At 37.2% G+C, this 6,276-nt stretch overlaps 1 pseudogene; it reads right to left on the reverse strand.

Annotated features, from left to right (window-relative positions):
- Positions 1-5,825: 5,825 nt before the first annotated feature.
- Positions 5,826-5,947, reverse strand: LOC120246143 (annotated as a pseudogene).
- Between the last annotated feature and the right edge of the window lie 329 nt (positions 5,948-6,276).

The raw sequence follows: 6,276 nt of genomic DNA on the forward strand, positions 1-6,276 counted from the left end.
TCTATATGCCAATAATTAAGAAAGCTTCATGCAAGATTTTATTTAATTTAAAATAAGAGTAAGCTAGCCAAAACGGCTCACTAAAATGAAATGTTCAGACAAAGAGATTAACAAGTAAAACTATACAGACCACTTATAATAAAAAATTATGTTTCCTATTCATAGGTACAGAACTTTATTAATAATCAGTCTTCATTTTAAACCAAAAATCCAAGAAATCTATAAGCAAACAAAAGCAAAATTTGAAATTAACAATCTGAAGACATGAAAAACTTCAACTAAAAAAGCTGAACAATTTATCTGTAAACGGCTTCTCATGTGTGATTTGACATTAGCAAAATCAATGACAAGTTTTGCAAATTAATTTTATTAAAAACTATTACTAAGAAGGTTTTAGTTTTAACCTGAAGTCAACGTTCTGCCATCGATTCCATAGATGCTGGGATGGGAATGGATAAGAAATAAAATTATTGTTATTTAAAAAAAAACCCTTACATTTATGTCGTGCCTTATAAGGCTGCCGTAACAAAAGTACTGTAGTAATTCTCAGGCCCTGAAGGCTGGGAAGTCCAAGATGAGGGTGACAACATGGTCAGGTTCTAGTGAGAGCTCTCTTACTGGCTTACAGACCCATGTCCTCACAAGGCAGAGACAGAAAGAGCAAGCAAGGTCTCTGGTGTCTCTTACAAGAACCCTAATCCCAACCAGAGGGCCCTACTAACATGACCTCATCTAAACGGAATTCCTTCCAAAGGCTACCTCCTCAAATACACTGGGAGTTAAGGCTTTAACATATGAATTTGGGGGAGACACAATTCATTCCATAGCATGTAGTGTTACTTTATAAAAGCTATTTTGGTAATTTTGGAAATAGTTTTTTTTTTAAATATCAGTTTTTAAAGGTTTTTAAAAAAGCTTTTAATTCTAATAGGTCACTTTATGATAGGGAAAAAAAAACAGGATAAAACAGGCAGAGAGAGAAATAATTTGGACCTGAGGTCCCTTGGTGGGGAAAAACACCCATTTTGGAACAATGCTGGGAGTGTCTGACCACAGCAAATCCCTCAGGCTTAATGTCCTTCTTCAGAATGTAACAGACCCCACCTACCACCCCTCAGGTTACCCTCGGAATTTGACAAAAAACCTGACTAAAAAAAATAAGTAGTAGACCATAAAACATATGACCCACGAGGAATGGTACGGCCATAGACCAGCTCTCATACAGTGGAAACGAGCCAATCAGGAATGGACAACCCCGCGCCGAGAGCTGTCTGGCCAATAAGCGTAGGACCTAAGAAGGAACAGGTGGGAAGGGGAGGGGAGAGACCAGAACCGTATACAAGGACCCTTGCCTATAGTCCTAAGGCATCACTTTGAATGTCCCCTCTCTGTAAAGAGAGCTTTCCTACTACTCTTCTTTCTGATCGTATACTCCAATAAACCTTTGCCTGCTGCTCATGTTGTGTCCACCTCTTCATTCTCTGAAGTAGCGAGACAGCGAAACCCGGGTACTGAGGTTAAAAAAAAAATCCTGCAACAACTTGAAATTTATTTTGCAGTGGTTTTGTCATTTTTCACAATAAATCTTTCATTTGTTTAAATTAGCTGGGGTTCAACTAGAAAATGTTCACAAATCAGCCATTATATCAATTAGTCTTCGAAATCTTAGGTCTGTTAGAGAAGCTAAAAATCACTTACACCACTGGTTCCCAAACTTTACCGAGAAAAATCATCTATGGTGTTTGTTAAAAATGCAGATTGTTGGATCGAGACCTCAGGGATGAAATCATTATTTGATTTGAGAATTTGACTTGGAGATCTGCAGTTTTCAGTTTCAGGTAATTCTCATACACATGGTTATTCTTTGTGAAATAAGAATAACAGCATAAAAAATAATGAAATCATCCTTTTCCCTGAAAAAAGGTAAAAATCAAAGGCTGATAATACAAAAGTCCCCTTAATATTGTTGAATCTTTTTTGAAATTTTTGCTAATGAAACTGTTTAAGAAACATGAACTTAAAAAATCAAAATACAAATAATCATTAGAAGAGTGCCTGATTGGCTCAGTCAATAGAGTATACAACTCGGGGTTATGAGTTTGAGCCCCCTGTTGGGTATAGAGATTACTTAAAAAAATAAAATATTTTATTTTTTAAAAAATAAAATATTTTTTTAATGTTTTATTTATTTCTAGGAGAGAGAGAGAGAGAGAGAGACAGCGTGAGCAGGGGAGGGTCAGAGAGAGGGAGTCACAGACTGACACAGACTCCAGGCTCTGAGCTAGCAGTCAGCACAGAGCCCGACACGGGGCTCGAATCCACGAACCGCCGAGATCATGACCTAAGCGAAAGTCGGACGCTAACCGACTAAGCCACCCGGCGCCCCTAAATAAAATATTTTTTAAAAAGAGAATAAAAAGCACAGAATGTGCAGGATTGTGTCATAATGTGGCAGTTAAATGCTTAAGAAAATCCAACCAAGTTTTAAAAAAAAATTAAGATTTTCTATTTTAAAAAAATTTTATTTATTCTTAAGAGAGAGAGAGAGACAGAGCATGAGCAAGGGAGGGGCAGAAAGAGACAAAGACAGAATCCGAAGCAGGCTCCAGGCTCTGAGCTGTCAGTACAGAGCCCAACGATGGTCTTGAACTCACAAACTGTAAGATCATGACCTGAGCCCAAGTTGGAGGCTTACCTGCCTGAGCCATCCAGGTGCCCCAAGGGTTTTTTATTTTTAAGTAATCTTTACACCCATTGCGGGGTCAAACTCCCAACCCCAAGACCGGGGGGTCACATACCCTACCAACTGAGCCGACCAGAAACCTCAACTAAATTTTATTCTGGTTACTGACGATGACATACTGATTTTTAAATGCGTGAGTCTATTTAGTGGTCATGATTTGTTGTACCTTCCAACTCTCAGGTCTTCTTGCAGCTAACAAAGTTCCATTGAAAGGCTGCCTTCATCAGCTTTATTTCTCCCTTGCTTAATCTGTTCCAAGTTAGTAAGAATAAAATTGGGCTTTTTATTTTTCTTTTCCAAACATTGCAACACACAAACATCTATCTTCTGTACATTCTAAGTAAAATAAGCAAACAAAACACTACTACCAAAAAACAACAAATTTAGTTAAAAAATATGGTTCAAGGATTATTAATCTTCTCATTATGATAACATTATTTGTCCATCTAAAACCTGCCTGGTACAAAATAGAATAAGTAATGTAAAGACCTTGTCTTCACAAGTTTGTGTCCTAGAAATAGAAATGGGAAATGCAAATTACATTTAAAACATATATAGGAATATAATTCACACAGATTTGAGAGAATTTAAATTTTGTATGGTGACTTGTATTCTACTGTACTGCCCTATCAAGGCAGTTTACAGAAAGAGCACATGTATCAAAAATATGGGATGACAGGGGCGCCTGGGTGGCTTAGTCGGTTAAGCGTCCGACTTTCGCTTAGGTCATGATCTCACGGTTCGTGGGTTCGAGCCCTGCGTCGGGCTCTGTGCTGACTGCCAGCTCAGAGCCTGGAGCCTGTTTCAGCCTGTGACTCCCTCTCTCTCTGACCCTCCCCTGCTCACGCTGTCTGTCTCTATCTCTCTCCTAAAAATAAATAAAACATTAAAAAAAAAATATATGGGATGACATTAAAGGAAACAAAAAGAATTGCCTCTAAAGCTCCTTGAAGAGTGGTACTAAGAATTCTAATTCTCAGAGTGCCCGGCGGTGGGGGGCGGGGGGTGCTTAGATAAGAGTCCAAGGTCAGCTCAGGTCATGATCTTGCAGTTTGTGAGTTCAAGGCCCACGTGAGTTGTGTGCTGACAGCTCAGAGCCTGGAGCCTGCCTCAGATTCTGTGTCTCCCTCTCTCTGTTCCCCTGCTCATGCTCTGTCTGTCTGTCTCTCTCTTTCTCAAAAATCAATAAGCACTAAAAAAAATTTTTAAGCCAAAAAAAAAAAGAATAAAGAATTCTAACTCTCATTTTCATTAAGTGAATGCTTATGACCCAATATGTAGGGTCAAAATTTCAACCATACATATTCAAAAATAAGAATAAGAGATCCAGGTTTGTTATAACAAAATATAATTCAACTATTATACACTGCAAACTTCTATTATACATTAACAGTCCTCTAACTGCTCTTGTAGATAAAAAGGGAAGGCAAATAGGGTCAAACAGTTACTGAAACTAAATGTCATTTAGACCTTCCTGAAAAATCAAGTTGCTTAGCAACTCTCTCTTCCTTGGAAACATGGTCAATAACACCATTCCTTTGAAATTTTAGTAAGATAGGAATGCTTATCACTAAACTACCAAAGCTTAAGATGACAGCTTGTCCAAATAATAAGCCATCACTAAAGACTTCCTGCTTATAATACATTGTCCCAATTAAGACAAAAACTTACACATAGTGCCCTCAGATACAAACCCTTTGGCAACTAAAACCTCATGCCAAATGAGTGTTGAGAATTTTTGGATTTATCAGCAAGAGGGGCTTTTCCAAGTCAAAAGTGTTGCTGTCAAAAAAGATAATCTCTCACCACTAATGATCCCCACATCATTCAATTCCTTGTGCAGTGCCAGGAAGTCTATTCCCTAGAATGAAAAGTAAAGGACTCTAAACAGACAAACAAATAAATAAATCCTTCAAGATAATGACAAGAGGTGTCCAAAAATTATCTAACCTTAAAATGCATACCATACTATCTTGTTCTACTGCAATTAAACTGTTTTATTTATAAAAATACACACATATATTTGTATGTATGTCATTTAAAAAATAATTCATTCAGCAAAAATTAAGTTCTGACTCATCAACAGATATTTTCCAACTAAGTCTTGTTAGCCATAAACACTACCAAATCAAATAATATGTTCTTTTAGAATCTCTGAGGAAAAAAAATGCCTTACAAAATGGGAAAAATGGAAAAGCCAAAATATTACCTTTGGGAATCTTTCATCAGTCAGTGGACCATCTAATAAATTACCTTTTTTAGTGTGTGGCACACATACTCCTGGCATCACACAGAGTGATTTTAGCTGATACATGGTCAAGAACATTTTCATTTATGACTAATGTGGATTAGGAAAAATCTTTTTTTTTTTTTTTTTTTTTTTTACAAATAGTTTATTGTCAAAGGAAAAATCTTAAATAAACATAACCAGAACATCAAACTAGTGATTTAACTTATATTATTTAAATTGTGGCTTAAAAAGGTATTTAATTTTTAAAAGTCAGTTTTAAAAATATAAATAAGAAACTAGTAATTTGGGTGGTGTGAAAATGTGATGAAAATCATGAAGTTGAAACTTAGGATGTGATACTGGTTTTTAAGTGTATCAGTTTATTTAGTGAACATAATCAGTTCACTAAATTAATTAGTAAACATTTATTTTTAGCCAACCTAAAGAAAACCATTTTACTCTTCTAGTCTTTTTTTTTTTTTTTTTTTGGACAGGAAGTAGGATTTATTGATGGACATGAGTAAGGAAGGGAGAAGTGCTGAGTTCTCATGAATGCAGAGCCCAACATTTGTCCCAAAGGGCCACAATTAGGGATGTATTCGACCCCCATCCATCTGGGATGAGCTGCTTTTCAGCCACCAGATCTTCAAATTAGTCCACATTAAACTTAATAAAGCCTCACTCCTCGGAAGTGGGCATAGGGCCTCAATCACACGCTCCTTGTTCTGCAGGATGGTATCGATGGACATGATGACTTGGCCAATGTGGACTCTGGCCACTGCCCTAGAGCTTTCGAAAGTATCCTGCATAGTCTAGATAGCATGAGGTCAGACATCAATAGCCACTGGAAAAGCCTGTCTCCAAAGTCCCTTGGGGAACCCATGCAGTCAACAGGCTGCATACACTACCAAAGAGGCTATTATTTGCAGCCATTGCACACTGGATATTCTTCTAGTCTTTAGCCAGTTATGCATCACAGAGAATTTGCTCTCAAAGTTCAGAATCTTTATGTGGTTATATCAGTAAAGAGAGCAAGAACACAGATTTCATAAGTTCAACAGTGTTTACAAAATAGTAGGTGATGCATGCCAGTATTGTAAACACTGAGAGCAGAAAGGGCATCCCAGGATTGTAAAAGTGCAAACCAATGTTGTTTTCACTACTGTTCAGAAGAAAATATCTGCCAATCAGGAAGCCTTTCCACTTCAAAGATTTAAAAATGATCTGGCTGGCACAGACAGATCCCAGTCTCCCACCATGAGCCATATACTAACAAAACAGAATCTAAGAGTGAGACAGTTAC

This window comes from Hyaena hyaena, unplaced genomic scaffold (genome assembly GCF_003009895.1).
Source record: "Hyaena hyaena isolate Hyena2069 unplaced genomic scaffold, ASM300989v1 scaffold_454, whole genome shotgun sequence".
Taxonomy (NCBI): Eukaryota; Metazoa; Chordata; class Mammalia; order Carnivora; family Hyaenidae; genus Hyaena; species Hyaena hyaena.